Raw genomic sequence first — 16848 nt, 5'->3', positions numbered from 1 at the left:
GGAGATAGCTGCAAAATCTCTGCACACAATGCTTAGTTCTCAGAAGTAAATCATATGTGCCATGTTGTTTCATTTAGGTTTAAAGAGTTAGCTGCTATACTACCGGTTATGCTTTCCTCTAGTGTAAATGCTAGTTTTACAGATAGGAATGTTAGCACAAAAACTGAAAGAAAGGTGATAGCCGCAAAATCTCTGCACACAATGCTTAGTTCTCAGAAGTAAATCATATGTGCCATGTTGTTTCATTTAGGTTTAAAGAGTTAGCTGCTATACCCTTAGTTAGGCTTTCCTATATACTAAATGCGAGTATTAAGATATGAATGTTAGCACAAAATCTGAAGTAAAGGAGATAGCCGCAAAATCTCTGCACACAATGCTTAGTTCTCAGAAGTAAATCATATGTGCCATATTGTTATATTTAGGTTTAAAGAGTTAGCTGCTATATTGCCGGTTATGCCTTCCTATACTGTAAGGGCTAGTTTTACAGATAGGAATGTTAGCACAAAAACTGAAAGAAAGGAGATACCTGCAAAATCTCTGCACACAATGCTTAGTTCTCTGAAGTAAATCATATGGGCCATGTTGTTTCATTTAGGTTTAAAGAGTTAGCTGCTATACCCTTAGTTAGGCTATTGTATATAGTAAATGCTAGTATAAAGATGTGAATGTTAGCAAAATATCTGAAGTAAAGGAGATAACTGCAAAATCTCTCGACACAATGCTTAGTTCTCAGAAGTAAATCATATGTGCCATGTTGTTTCATTTAGGTTTAAAGAGTTAGCTGCTATACTACCGGTTATGCTTTAGTATAGTGTAAATGCTAGTTTTACAGATAGGAATGTTAGCACAAAAACTGAAAGAAAGGTGATAGCCGCAAAATCTCTGCACACAATGCTTAGTTCTCAGAGGGAAATCATATGTGCCATGTTGTTTCATTTAGGTTTAAAGAGTTAGCTGCTATACCGCCGGTTATGCTTTCCTATAGTGTAAATGCTAGTTTTACAGATAGGAGTGCTAGCACAAAAATTGAAAGAAAGGAGATAGCCGCAAAATCTCTGCACAAAATGCTTAGTTATCAGAAGAAAATCATATGTGCCATGTTGTTTCATTTAGGTTTAAAGAGTTAGCTGCTATACCCTTAGTTAGGCTTTCGTATATACTAAATGCTAGTATAAAGATATGAATGTTAGCACAAAATCTGAAGTAAAGGAGATAGCCGCAAAATCTCTGCACACAATGCTTAGTTCTCAGAAGTAATTCATATGTGACATATTGTTTTATTTAGGTTTAAAGAGTTAGCTGCTATATTGCCGGTTATGCTTTCCTATACTGTAAGTTCTAGTTTTACAGATAGGAATGTTAGCACAAAAATTGAAAGAAAGGAGATAGCTGCAAAATCTCTGCACACAATGCTTAGTTTTCTGAAGTAAATCATATGGGCCATGTTGTTTCATTCAGGTTTAAAGAGTTAGCTGCTATGCCTCAAGTTTGCTTTCCTATAGTGTAAATGCTAGTTTTACAGATAGGAATGTTAGCACAAAAATTGACAGAAAGGAGATAGCTGCAAAATCTCTGCACACAATGCTTAGTTCTCAGAAGTAAATTATATGTGCCATGTTTTCATTTATGTTTAAAGAGTTAGCTGCTATACCTCAAGTTTGCTTTCCTATAGTGTAAATGCTAGGTTTACAGATAGGAATGTTAGCACAAAAACTGAAAGAAAGGTGATAGCCGCAAAATCTCTGCACACAATGCTTAGTTCTCAGAAGTAAAACATATGTGCCATGTTGTTTCATTTAGGTTTAAAGAGTTAGCTGCTATACCCTTAGTTAGGCTTTCCTATATACTAAATGCGAGTATTAAGATATGAATGTTAGCACAAAATCTGAAGTAAAGGAGATAGCCGCAAAATCTCTGCACACAATGCTTAGTTCTCAGAAGTAAATCATATGTGCCATATTGTTTTATTTAGGTTTAAAGAGTTAGCTGCTATATTGCTGGTTATGCCTTCCTATACTGTAAGGGCTAGTTTTACAGATAGGAATGTTAGCACAAAAACTGAAAGAAAGGAGATACCTGCAAAATCTCTGCACACAATGCTTATTTCTCTGAAGTAAATCATATGGGCCATGTTGTTTCATTTAGGTTTAAAGAGTTAGCTGCTATACCCTTAGTTAGGCTATTGTATATAGTAAATGCTAGTATAAAGATGTGAATGTTAGCAAAAAATCTGAAGTAAAGGAGATAACTGCAAAATCTCTGCGCACAATGCTTAGTTCTCAGAAGTAAATCATATGTGCCATGTTGTTTCCTTTAGGTTTAAAGAGTTAGCTGCTATACTACCGGATTTGCTTTCCTATAGTGAAAATGCTAGTTTTACAGATAAGAATGTTAGCACAAAAACTGAAAGAAAGGAGATAGCCGCAAAATCTCTGCACACAATGCTTAGTTTTCTGAAGTAAATCATATGTGCCATGTTGTTTCATTTAGGTTTAAAGAGTTAGCTGCTATACTACCGGTTATGCTTTCCTATAGTGTAAATGCTAGTTTTACAGATAGGAATGTTAGCACAAAAACTGAAAGAAAGGTGATAGCCGCAAAATCTGTGCACACAATGCTTAGTTCTCAGAGGTAAATCATATGTGCCATGTTGTTTCATTTAGGTTTAAAGAGTTAGCTGCTATACCGCCGGTTATACTTTCCTATAGTGTAAATGCTAGTTTTACAGATAGGAATGCTAGCACAAAAACTGAAAGAAAGGAGATAGCCGCAAAATCTCTGCACAAAATGCTTAGTTATCAGAAGTAAATCATATGTGCCATTTTGTTTCATTTAGGTTTAAAGAGTTAGCTGCTATACCCTTAGTTAGCCTTTCGTATATAGTAAATGCTAGTATAAAGATATGAATGTTAGCACAAAATCTGAAGTAAAGGAGATAGCCGCAAAATCTCTGCACACAATGCTTTGTTGTCAGAAGTAAATCATATGTGCCATATTGTTTTATTTAGTTTTAAAGAGTTAGCTTCTATATTGCCGGTTATGCTTTCCTATACTGTAGGTGCTAGTTTTACAGATAGGAATGTTAGCACAAAAACTGAAAGAAAGGAGATAGCCGCAAAATCTCTGCACACAATGCTTAGTTCTCTGAAGTAAATCATATGTGCCATGTTGTTTCATTTAGGTTTAAAGAGTTAGCTGCTATACCGCCTGTTATGCTTTCCTATAGTGTAAATGCTAGTTTTACAGATAGGAATGTTAGCACAAAAACTGAAAGAAAGGAGATAGCCGCAAAATCTCTGCACACAATGCTTAGTTCTCAGAAGTAAATTATATGTGCCATGTTGTTTCATTTAGGTTTAAAGAGTTAGCTGCTATACCTCAAGCTTTGCTTTCCTATAGTGTAAATGCTAGTTTTACAGATAGGAATCTTAGCACAAAAACTGAAAGAAAGGTGATAGCCGCAAAAGCTCTGCACACAATGCTTAGTTCTCAGAAGTAAATCGTATGTGCCATGTTGTTTCATTTAGGTTTAAAGAGTTAGCTGCAATACCCTTAGTTAAGCTTTCGTATATACTAAATGCGAGGATTAAGATATGAATGTTAGCACAAAATCTGAAATAAAGGAGATAGCCGCAAAATCTCTTCACACAATGCTTAGTTCTCAGAAGTAAATCATATGTGCCATATTGTTTTATTTAGGTTTAAAGAGTTAGCTGCTATATTGCCGGTTATGCTTTCCTATACTGTAAGTGCTAGTTTTACAGATAGGAATGTTAGCACAAAAATTGAAGGAAAGGAGATAGCTGCAAAATCTCTGCACACAATGCTTAGTTCTCTGAAGTAAATCATATGGGCCATGTTGTTTCATTTAGGTTTAAAGAGTTAGCTGCTATACCCTTAGTTAGGCTATTCTGTATAGTAAAGTCTAGTATAAAGATGTGACTGTTATAACAAAATCTGAAGTAAAGGAGATAACTGCAAAATCTCTGCACACAATGCTTATTTCTCAGAAGTAAATCTTATGTGCCATGTTGTTTCATTTAGGTTTAAAGAGTTAGCTGCTATACTACCGGATTTGCTTTCCTATAGTGAAAATGCTAGTTTTACAGATAAGAATGTTAGCACAAAAACTGAAAGAAAGGAGATAGCCGCAAAATCTCTGCACACAATGCTTAGTTCTCTGAAGTAAATCATATGTGCCATGTTGTTTCATTTGGGTTTAAAGAGTTAGCTGCTATACCGCCTGTTATGCTTTCCTATAGTGTAAATGCTAATTTTACAGATAGGAATGTTAGCACAAAAACTGAAAGAAAGGAGATAGCCGCAAAATCTCTGCACACAATGCTTATTTCTCAGAAGTAAATCATATGTGCCATGTTGTTTCATTTAGGTTTAAAGAGTTAGCTGCTATACCCTTAGTTAGGCTTTCCTATATACTAAATGCGAGTATTAAGATATGAATGTTAGCACAAAATCTGAAGTAAAGGAGATAGCCGCAAAATCTCTGCACACAATGCTTAGTTCTCAGAAGTAAATCATATGTGCCATATTGTTTTATTTAGGTTTAAAGAGTTAGCTGCTATATTGCCGGTTATGCTTTCCTATACTGTAAGTGCTAGTTTTACAGATAGGAATGTTAGCACAAAAACTGAAAGAAAGGAGATAGCCACAAAATCTCTGCACACAATGCTTAGTTCTCAGAAGTAAATTATATGTGCCATGTTTTTATTTATGTTTAAAGAGTTAGCTGCTATACCTCAAGTTTGCTTATCTATAGTGTAAATGCTAGTTTTACAGATAGGAATGTTAGCACAAAAACTGAAAGAAAGGTGATAGCCGCAAAATCTCTGCACACAATGCTTAGTTCTCAGAAGTAAATCATATGTGCCATGTTGTTTCATTTAGGTTTAAAGAGTTAGCTGCTATACCCTTAGTTAGGCTTTCCTATATACTAAATGCGAGTATTAAGATATGAATGTTAGCACAAAATCTGAAATAAAGGAGATAGCCGCAAAATCTCTGCACACAATGCTTAGTTCTCAGAAGTAAATCATATGTGCCATATTGTTTTATTTAGGTTTAAAGAGTTAGCTGCTATATTGCCGGTCATACTTTCCTATACTGTAAGTGCTAATTTTACAGATAGGAATGTTAGCACAAAAACTGAAAGAAAGGAGATAGCTGCAAAATCTCTGCACACAATGCTCAGTTCTCTGAAGTAAATCATATGGGCCATGTTGTTTCATTTAGGATTAAAGAGTTAGCTGCTATAACCTTAGTTAGGCTATCGTATATAGTAAATGCTAGTATAAAGATGTGAATGTTAGCAAAAAATCTGAAGTAAAGGAGATAACTGCAAAATCTCTGCACACAATGCTTAGTTCTCAGAAGTAAATCATATGTGCCATGTTGTTTCATTTAGGTTTAAAGAGTTAGCTGCTATACTACCGGATTTGCTTTCCTATAGTGAAAATGCTAGTTTTACAGATAAGAATGTTAGCACAAAAACTGAAAGAAAGGAGATAGCCGCAAAATCTCTGCACACAATGCTTAGTTCTCTGAAGTAAATCATATGTGCCATGTTGTTTCATTTAGGTTTAAAGAGTTAGCTGCTATACCGCCTCTTGTGCTTTCCTATAGTGTAAATGCTAGTTTTACTGATAGGAATGTTAGCACAAAAACTGAAAGAATGGAGATAGCCGCAAAATCTCTGCACACAATGCTTAGTTCTCAGAAGTAAATTATATGTGCCATGTTGTTTCATTTAGGTTTAAAGAGTTAGCTGCTATACCTCAAGCTTTGCTTTCCTATAGTGTAAATGCTAGTTTTACAGATAGGAATGTTAGCACAAAAACTGAAAGAAAGGTGATAGCCGCCAAATCTCTGCACACAATGCTTAGTTCTCAGAAGTAAATCATATGTGCCATGTTGTTTCATTTAGATTTAAAGAGTTAGCTGCTATACTACCGGTTATGCTTTCCTATAGTGTAAATGCTAGTTTTACAGATAGGAATGTTAGCACAAAAACTGAAAGCAAGTTGATAGCCGCAAAATCTCTGCACACAATGCTTAGTTCTCAGAAGTAAATCATATGTGCCATGTTGTTTCATTTAGGTTTAAAGAGTTAGCTGCTATACCGCCGGTTATGCTCTCCTATAGTGTAAATGCTAGTTTTACAGATAGGAATGCTAGCACAAAAACTGAAAGAAAGGAGATATCCGCAAAATCTCTGCACAAAATCCTTAGTTATCAGAAGTAAATCATATGTGCCATGTTGTTTCATTTAGGTTTAAAGAGTTAGCTGCTATACCCTTAGTTAGGCTTTCGTATATAGTAAATGCTAGTATAAAGATATGAATGTTTGCACAAAATCTGAAGTAAAGGAGATACCTGCAAAATCTGTGCACAAAATGCTTAGTTCTCAGAAGTAAATCATATGTGCCATGTTGTTTCATTTAGGTTTAATGAGTTAGATGCTATACTACCGGATTTGCTTTCCTATAGTGTAAATGCTAGTTTTACAGATAAGAATGTTAGCACAAAAACTAAAAGAAAGGAGATAGCCGCAAAATCTCTGCACACAATGCTTAGTTCTCTGAAGTAAATCATATGTGCCATGTTGTTTCATTTAGGTTTAAAGAGTTAGCTGCTATAGAGCCTGTTATGCTTTCCTTTAGTGTAAATGCTAGTTTTACAGATAGGAATGTTAGCACAAAAACTGAAAGAAAGGAGATAGCCACAAAATCTCTGCACACAATGCTTAGTTCTCTGAAGTAAATCATATGGGCCATGTTGTTTCATTTAGGTTTAAAGAGTTAGCTGCTATACCCTTAGTTAGGCTATCGTATATAGTAAATGCTAGTATAAAGATGTGAATGTTAGCAAAAAATCTGAAGTAAAGGAGATAACTGCAAAATCTCTGCACACAATGCATAGTTCTCAGAAGTAAATCATATGTGCCATGTTGTTTCATTTAGGTTTAAAGAGTTAGCTGCTATACTACCGGATTTGCTTTCCTATAGTGAAAATGCTAGTTTTACAGATAAGAATGATAGCACAAAAACTGAAAGAAAGGAGATAGCCGCAAAATCTCTGCACACAATGCTTATTTCTCAGAAGTAAATTATATGTGCCATGTTGTTTCATTTAGGTTTAAAGAGTTAGCTGCTATACCTCAAGCTTTGCTTTCCTATAGTGTAAATGCTAGTTTTACAAATAGGAATGTAAGCACAAAAACTGAAAGAAAGGTGATAGCCGCAAAATCTCTGCACACAATGCTTAGTTCTCAGAAGTAAATCATATGTTCCATGTTGTTTCATTTAGGTTTAAAGAGTTAGCTGCTATAAAGCCTGTTATGCTTTCCTTTAGTGTAAATGCTAGTTTTACAGATAGGAATGTTAGCACAAAAACTGAAAGAAAGGATATAGCCGCAAAATCTCTGCACACAATGCTTAGTTCTCTGAAGTAAATCATATGGGCCATGTTGTTTCATTTAGGTTTAAAGAGTTAGCTGCTATACCCTTAGTTAGGCTATCGTATATAGTAAATGCTAGTATAAAGATGTGAATGTTAGCACAAAATCTGAAGTAAAGGAGATAACTGCAAAATCTCTGCACACAATGCATAGTTCTCAGAAGTAAATCATATGTGCCATGTTGTTTCATTTAGGTTTAAAGAGTTAGCTGCTATACTACCGGATTTGCTTTCCTATAGTGAAAATGCTAGTTTTACAGATAAGAATGTTAGCACAAAAACTGAAAGAAAGGAGATAGCCGCAAAATCTCTGCACACAATGCTTATTTCTCAGAAGTAAATTATATGTGCCATGTTGTTTCATTTAGGTTTAAAGAGTTAGCTGCTATACCTCAAGCTTTGCTTTCCTATAGTGTAAATGCTAGTTTTACAGATAGGAATGTTAGCACAAAAACTGAAAGAAAGGTGATAGCCGCAAAATCTCTGCACACAATGCTTAGTTCTCAGAAGTAAATCATATGTGCCATGTTGTTTCATTTAGGTTTAAATTGTTAGCTGCTATACTACCGGATTTGCTTTCCTATAGTGAAAATGCTAGTTTTACAGATAAGAATGTTAGCACAAAAACTGAAAGAAAGGAGATAGTCGCAAAATCTCTGCACACAATGCTTAGTTCTCTGAAGTAAATCATATGTGCCATGTTGTTTCATTTAGGTTTAAAGTGTTAGCTGCTATACCGCCTGTTATGCTTTCCTATAGTGTAAATGCTAGTATTACTGATAGGAATGTTAGCACAAAAACTGAAAGAATGGAGATAGCCGCAAAATCTCTGCACACAATTCTTAGTTCTCAGAAGTAAATTATATGTGCCATGTTGTTTCATTTAGGTTTAAAGAGTTAGCTGCTATACCCCAAGCTTTGCTTTCCTATAATGTAAATGCTAGTTTTACACATAGGAATGTTAGCAGAAAAACTGAAAGAAAGGTGATAGCCGCCAAATCTCTGCACACAATGGTTAGTTCTCAGAAGTAAATCATATGTGCCATGTTGTTTCATTTAGATTTAAAGAGTTAGCTGCTATACTACCGGTTATGCTTTCCTATAATGGAAATGCTAGTTTTACAGATAGAAATGTTAGCACAAAAACTGAAAGAAAGGTGATAGCTGCAAAATCTCTGCACACAATGCTTAGTTCTCAGAAGTAAATCATATGTGCCATGTTGTTTCATTTAGGTTTAAAGAGTTAGCTGCTATACCGCCGGTTATGCTCTCCTATAGTGTAAATGTTAGTTTTACAGATAGGAATGCTAGCACAAGAACTGAAAGAAAGGAGATAGCCGCAATATCTCTGCACACAATGCTTAGTTCTCTGAAGTAAATCATATGGGCCATGTTGTTTCATTTAGGTTTAAAGAGTTAGCTGCTATACCATTAGTTAGGCTATCGTATATAGTAAATGCTAGTATAAAGATGTGAATGTTAGCAAAAAATCTGAAGTAAAGGAGATAACTGCAAAATCTCTGCACACAATGCATAGTTCTCAGAAGTAAATCATATGTGCCATGTTGTTTCATTTAGGTTTAAAGAGTTAGCTGCTATACTACCGGATTTGCTTTCCTATAGTGAAAATGCTAGTTTTACAGATAAGAATGTTAGCACAAAAACTGAAAGAAAGGAGATAGCCGCAAAATCTCTGCACATAATGCTTAGTTCTCAGAAGTAAATTATATGTGCCATGTTGTTTCATTTAGGTTTAAAGAGTTAGCTGCTATACCTCAAGCTTTGCTTTCCTATAGTGTAAATGCGAGTTTTACAGATAGGAATGTTAGCACAAAAACTGAAAGAAAGGTGATAGCCGCAAAATCTCTGCACACAATGCTTAGTTCTCATAAGTAAATCATATGGGCCATGTTGTTTTATTTAGGTTTAAAGAGTTAGCTGCTATAGTGCCTGTTATGCTTTCCTATACTTACTGTAAGTGCTAGTTTTACAGATAGGAATGTAAGCACAAAAACTGAAAGAAAGGAGATAGCCGCAAAATCTCTGCTCACAATGCTTAGTTCTCAGAAGTAAATCTTATGTGCCATGTTGTTTAATTTATGTTTAAAGAGTTAGGTGCTATACCGCCGGTTATGCTTTCCTATAGTGTAAATGCTAGTTTTACAGATAGGAGTGGTAGCACAAAAACTGAAAGAAAGGAGATAGCCGCAAAATCTCTGCACAAAATGCTTAGTTATCAGAAGTAAATCATATGTGCCATGTTGTTTCATTTAGGTTTAAAGAGTTAGCTGCTATACCCTTAGTTAGGCTTTCGTATGTAGTAAATGCTAGTATAAAGATGTGAATGTTAGCACAAAATCTGAAGTAAAGGAGATAGCTGCAAAATCTCTTCAGAAAACGCTTAGTTCTGAGAAGTAAATCATATGTGCCATGTTGTTTCATTTAGGTTTAAAGAGTTAGCTGCTATACTACCGGATTTGCTTTCCTAAAGTGTAAATGCTAGTTTTACGGATAAGTATGTTAGCACAAAAAGTAAAAGAAAGGAGATAGGCGCAAAATCTCTGCACACAATGCTTAGTTCTCTGAAGTAAATCATATGTGACATATTGTTTTATTTAGGTTTAAAGAGTTAGCTGCTATATTGGCGGTTATGCTTTCCTATACTCTAAGTGCTAGTTTTTCAGATAGGAATGTTAGCACAACAATTGAAAGAAAGGAGATAGCTGCAAAATCTCTGCACACAATGCTTAGTTCTCTGAAGTAAATCATATGTGCCATGTTGTTTCATTTAGGTTTAAAGAGTTAGTTGCTATACCCTTAGTTAGGCTATCGTATATATTAAATGCTAGTATAAAGATGTGAATGTTAGCAAAAAATCTGAAGTAAAGGAATTAACTGCAAAATCTCTGCACACAATCCTTAGTTCTCAGAAGTAAATCATATGTGCCATGTTGTTTCATTTAGGTTATAGAGTTAGCTGCTATACTACCGGATTTGCTTTCCTATAGTGAAAAGGCTAGTTTTACAGATAAGAATGTTAGCACAAAAACTGAAAGAAAGGATATAGCCGCAAAATCTCTGCACACAATGCTTAGTTCTCAGAAGTAAATCATATGTGCCATGTTGTTTCATTTAGGTTTAAAGAGTTAGCTGCTATACCGCCTGTTATGCTTTCCTATAGTGTAAAGGCTAGTTTTAGTGATAGGAATGTTAGCACAAAAACTGAAAGAATGGAGATAGCCGCAAAATCTCTGCACACAATGCTTAGTTCTCAGAAGTAAATTTTATGTGCCATGTTTTCATTTATGTTTAAAGAGTTAGCTGCTATACCTCAAGTTTGCTTTCCTCTAGTGTAAATGCTAGTTTTACAGATAGGAATGTTAGCACAAAAACTGAAAGAAAGGAGATAGCCGCCAAATCTCTGCACACAATGCTTAGTTCTCAGAAGTAAATTATATGTGCCATGTTTTCATTTATGTTTAAAGAGTTAGCTGCTATACCTCAAGTTTGCTTTCCTATAGTGTAAATGCTAGTTTTACAGATAGGAATGTTAGCACAAAAACTGAAAGAAAGGTGATAGCCGCAAAATCTCTGCACACAATGCTTAGTTCTCAGAAGTAAATCATATGTGCCATATTGTTTTATTTAGGTTTAAAGAGTTAGCTGCTATATTGCCGGTTATGCTTTCCTATACTGTAAGTGCTAGTTTTACAGATAGGAATGTTAGCACAAAAACTGAAAGAAAGGAGATAGCTGCAAAATCTCTGCACACAATGCTCAGTTCTCTGAAGTAAATCATATGGGCCATGTTGTTTCATTTAGGTTTAAAGAGTTAGCTGCTATACCCTTAGTTAGGCTATCGTATATAGTAAATGCTAGTATAAAGATGTGAATGTTAGCAAAAAATCTGAAGTAAAGGAGATAACTGCAAAATCTCTGCACACAATGCTTAGTTCTCAGAAGTAAATCATATGTGCCATGTTGTTTCATTTAGGTTTAAAGAGTTAGCTGCTATACTACCGGATTTGCTTTCCTATAGTGAAAATGCTAGTTTTACAGATAAGAATGTTAGCACAAAAACTGAAAGAAAGGAGATAGCCGCAAAATCTCTGCACACAATGCTTAGTTCTCTGAAGTAAATTATATGTGCCATGTTGTTTCATTTAGGTTTAAAGAGTTAGCTGCTATACCTCAAGCTTTGCTTTCCTATACTGTAAATGCTAGTTTTACAGATAGGAATGTTAGCACAAAAACTGAAAGAAAGGTGATAGCCGCCAAATCTCTGCACACAATGCTTAGTTCTCAGAAGTAAATCATATGTGCCATGTTGTTTCATTTAGGTTTAAAGAGTTACCTGCTATACTACCGGTTATGCTTTCCTATAGTGTAAATGCTAGTTTTACAGATAGGAATGTTAGCACAAAAACTGAAAGAAAGGTGATAGCCGCAAAATCTCTGCACACAATGCTTAGTTCTCAGAGGTAAATCATATGTGCCATCTTGTTTCATTTAGGTTTAAAGAGATTGCTGCTATAACGCCCGTTATGCTTTCCTATCGTGTAAATGCTAGTTTTACAGATAGGAATGTTAGCACAAAAACTGAAAGAAAGGAGATAGCCGCAAAATCTCTGCACACAATGCTTAGTTCTCAGAAGTAAATTATATGTGCCATGTTTTCATTTATGTTTAAAGAGTTAGCTGCTATACCTCAAGTTTGCTTTCCTCTAGTGTAAATGCTAGTTTTACAGATAGGAATGTTAGCACAAAAACTGAAAGAATTGAGATAGCCGCAAAATCTCTGCACACAATGCTTAGTTCTCAGAAGTAAATTATATGTGCCATGTTTTCATTTATGTTTAAAGAGTTAGCTGCTATATCTCAAGTTTGCTTTCCTATAGTGTAAATGCTAGTTTTACAGATAGGAATGTTAGCACAAAAACTGAAAGAAAGGTGATAGCCGCAAAATCTCTGCACACAATGCTTAGTTCTCAGAAGTAAATCATATGTGCCATGTTGTTTCATTTAGGTTTAAAGAGTTAGCTGCTATACCCTTAGTTAGGCTTTCCTATATACTAAATGCGAGTATTAAGATATGAATGTTAGCACAAAATCTGAAATAAAGGAGATAGCCGCAAAATCTCTGCACACAATGCTTAGTTCTCAGAAGTAAATCATATGTGCCATATTGTTTTTTTTAGGTTTAAAGAGTTAGCTGCTATATTGCCGGTTATGCTTTCCTATACTGTAAGTGCTAGTTTTACAGATAGGAATATTAGCACAAAAACTGAAAGAAAGGAGATAGCTGCAAAATCTCTGCACACAATGCTCAGTTCTCTGAAGTAAATCATATGGGCCATGTTGTTTCATTTAGGTTTAAAGAGTTAGCTGCTATACCCTTAGTTAGGCTATCGTATATAGTAAATGCTAGTATAAAGATGTGAATGTTAGCAAAAAATCTGAAGTAAAGGAGATAACTGCAAAATCTCTGCACAAAATGCATAGTTCTCAGAAGTAAATCATATGTGCCATGTTGTTTCATTTAGGTTTAAAGAGTTAGCTGCTATACTACCGGATTTGCTTTCCTATAGTGAAAATGCTTGTTTTACAGATAAGAATGTTAGCACAAAAACTGAAAGAAAGGAGATAGCCGCAAAATCTCTACACACAATGCTTAGTTCTCTGAAGTAAATCATATGTGCCATGTTGTTTCATTTAGGTTTAAAGAGTTAGCTGCTATACCTCAAGCTTTGCTTTCCTATAGTGTAAATGCTAGTTTTACAGATAGGAATGTTAGCACAAAAACTGAAAGAAAGGTGATAGCCACCAAATCTCTGCACACAATGCTTAGTTCTCAGAAGTAAATCATATGTGCCATGTTGTTTCATTTAGGTTTAAAGAGTTAGCTGCTATACTACCGGTTATGCTTTCCTATAGTGTAAATGCTAGTTTTACAGATAGGAATGTTAGCACAAAAACTGAAAGAAAGTTGATAGCCGCAAAATCTCTGCACACAATGCTTAGTTCTCAGAGGTAAATAATATGTGCCATGTTGTTTCATTTAGGTTTAAAGAGTTAGCTGCTATAGTGCCGGTTATGCTTTCCTATACTGTAAGTGCTAGGTTTACAGATAGGAATGTAAGCACAAAAACTGAAAGAAAGGAGATAGCCGCAAAATCTCTGCTCACAATGCTTAGTTCTCAGAAGTAAATCTTATGTGCCATGTTGTTTCATTTAGGTTTAAAGAGTTAGCTGCTCTACCGCCGGTTATGCTTTCCTATAGTGTAAATGATAGTTTTACAGATAGGAATGCTAGCACAAAAACTGAAAGAAAGGAGATAGCCGCAAAATCTCTGCACACAATGCTTAGTTCTCAGAGGTAAATCATACGTGCCATGTTGTTTCATTTAGGTTTAAAGAGTTAGCTGCTATACCCTTAGTTAGGCTTTCGTATATAGTAAATGCTAGTATAAAGATATGAATGTTAGCACAAAATCTGAAGTAAAGGAGATAGCCGCAAAATCTCTGCACACAATGCTTAGTTCTCAGAAGTAAATCATATGTGCCTTATTGTTTTATTTAGGTTTAAAGAGTTAGCTGCTATATTGCCGGTTATGCTTTCCTATACTGTAAGTGCTAGTTTTACAGATAAGAATGTTAGCACAAAAACTAAAAGAAAGGATATAGCCGCAAAATCTCTGCACAGAATGCTTAGTTCTCTGAAGTAAATCATATGTGCCATGTTGTTTCATTTAGGTTTAAAGAGTTAGCTGCTATATTGCCGGTTATGCTTTCCTATACTGTAAGTGCTAGTTTTACAGATAGGAATGTTAGCACAAAAACCGAAAGAAAGGAGATACCTGCAAAATCTCTGCACACAATGCTTATTTCTCTGAAGTAAATCATATGGGCCATGTTGTTTCATTTAGGTTGAAAGAGTTAGCTGCTATACCCTTAGTTAGGCTATCGTATATAGTAAAAGCTAGTATAAAGATGTGAATGTTAGCAAAAATCTGAAATAAAGGGGATAACTGCAAAATCTCTGCACACAATGCTTAGTTCTCAGAAGTAAATCATATGTGCCATGTTGTTTCATTTAGATTTAAAGAGTTAGCTGCTATACTACCGGATTTGCTTTCCTATAGTGAAAATGCTAGTTTTACAGATAAGAATGTTAGCACAAAAACTGAAAGAAAGGAGATAGCCGCAAAATCTCTGCACACAATGCTTAGTTCTCTGAAGTAAATCATATGTGCCATGTTGTTTCATTTAGGTTTAAAGAGTTAGCTGCTATACCGCCTGTTATGCTTTCCTATAGTGTAAATCCTAGTTTTACTGATAGGAATGCTAGCACAAAAACTGAAAGAATGGAGATAGCCGCAAAATCTCTGCACACAATGCTTAGTTCTCAGAAGTAAATCATACGTGCCATGTTGTTTCATTTAGGTTTAAAGAGTTAGCTGCTATACCTCAAGCTTTGCTTTCCTATAGTGTAAATGCTAGTTTTACAGATAGGAATGTTAGCACAAAAACTGAAAGAAAGGTGATAGCCGCCAAATCTCTGCACACAATGCTTAGTTCTCAGAAGTAAATCATATGTGCCATGTTGTTTCATTTAGGTTTAAAGAGTTAGCTGCTATACTACCGGTTATGCTTTCCTATAGTGTAAATGCTAGTTTTACAGATAGGAATGTTAGCACAAAAACTGAAAGAAAGGTGATAGCCGCAAAATCTCTGCACACAATGCTTAGTTCTCAGAGGTAAATCATATGTGCCATGTTGTTTCATTTAGGTTTAAAGAGTTAGCTGCTATACCGCCGGTTATGCTCTCCTCTAGTGTAAATGCTAGTTTTACAGATAGGAATGCTAGCACAAAAACTGAAAGAAAGGAGATAGCCGCAAAATCTCTGCACAAAATGCTTAGTTATCAGAAGTAAATCATATGTGCCATGTTGTTTCATTTAGGTTTAAAGAGTTAGCTGCTATACCCTTAGTTAGGCTTTCGTATATAGTAAATGCTAGTATAATGATATGAATGTTAGCACAAAATCTGAAGTAAAGGAGATACCTGCAAAATCTCTGCACAAAATGCTTAGTTCTCAGAAGTAAATCATATGTGCCATGTTGTTTCATTTAGGTTTAATGAGTTAGCTGCTATACTACCGGATTTGCTTTCCTATAGTGTAAATGCTAGTTTTACAGATAAGAATGTTAGCACAAAAACTAAAAGAAAGGAGATAGCCGCAAAATCTCTGCACACAATGCTTAGTTCTCTGAAGTAAATCATATATGCCATGTTGTTTCATTTAGGTTTAAAGAGTTAGCTGCTATAGAGCCTGTTATGCTTTCCTATAGTGTAAATGCTAGTTTTACAGATAGGAATGTTAGCACAAAAACTGAAAGGAGATAGCCGCAAAATCTCTGCACACAATGCTTAGTTCTCTGAAGAAAATCATATGGGCCTTGTTGTTTCATTTAGGTTTAAAGAGTTAGCTGCTATACCCTTTAGTTAGGCTATTGTGTATAGTAAATGCTAGTATAAATATGTGAATGTTAGCACAAAATCTGAAGTAAAGGAGATAACTGCAAAATCTCTGCACACAATGCTTAGTTCTCAGAAGTAAATCATATGTGCCATGTTGTTTCATTTAGGTTTAAAGAGTTAGCTGCTATACTACCGGATTTGCTTTCCTATAGTGAAAATGCTAGTTTTACAGATAAGAATGTTAGCACAAAAACTGAAAGAAAGGAGATAGCCGCAAAATCTCTGCACACAATGCTTAGTTCTCTGAAGTAAATTATATGTGCCATGTTGTTTCATTTAGGTTTAAAGAGTTAGCTGCTATACCTCAAGCTTTGCTTTCCTATAGTGTAAATGCTAGTTTTACAGATAGGAATCTTAGCACAAAAACTGAAAGAAAGGTGATAGCCGCAAAAGCTCTGCACACAATGCTTAGTTCTCAGAAGTAAATCATATGTGCCATGTTCTTTCATTTAGGTTTAAAGAGTTAGCTGCTATACCCTTAGTTAAGCTTTCGTATGTACTAAATGCGAGTATTAAGATATGAATGTTAGCACAAAATCTGAAGTAAAGGAGATAGCAGCAAAATCTCTGCACACAATGCTTAGTTCTCAGAAGTAAATCATATGTGCCATGTTGTTTTATTTAGGTTTAAAGAGTTAGCTGCTATATTGCCGGTTATGCTTTCCTATACTCTAAGTGCTAGTTTTACAGATAGGAATGTAAGCACAAATACTGAAAGAAAGGAGATAGCCGCAAAATCTCTCCTCACAATGCTTAGTTCTCAGAAGTAAATCTTATGTGCCATGTTGTTTTATTTAGGTTGAAAGAGTTAGCTGCTATATTGCCGGTTATGC

Source organism: Dasypus novemcinctus, chromosome 25, assembly GCF_030445035.2.
Source record: "Dasypus novemcinctus isolate mDasNov1 chromosome 25, mDasNov1.1.hap2, whole genome shotgun sequence".
NCBI classification, from domain to species: Eukaryota; Metazoa; Chordata; class Mammalia; order Cingulata; family Dasypodidae; genus Dasypus; species Dasypus novemcinctus.
This window is presented reverse-complemented; position numbering follows the sequence as displayed.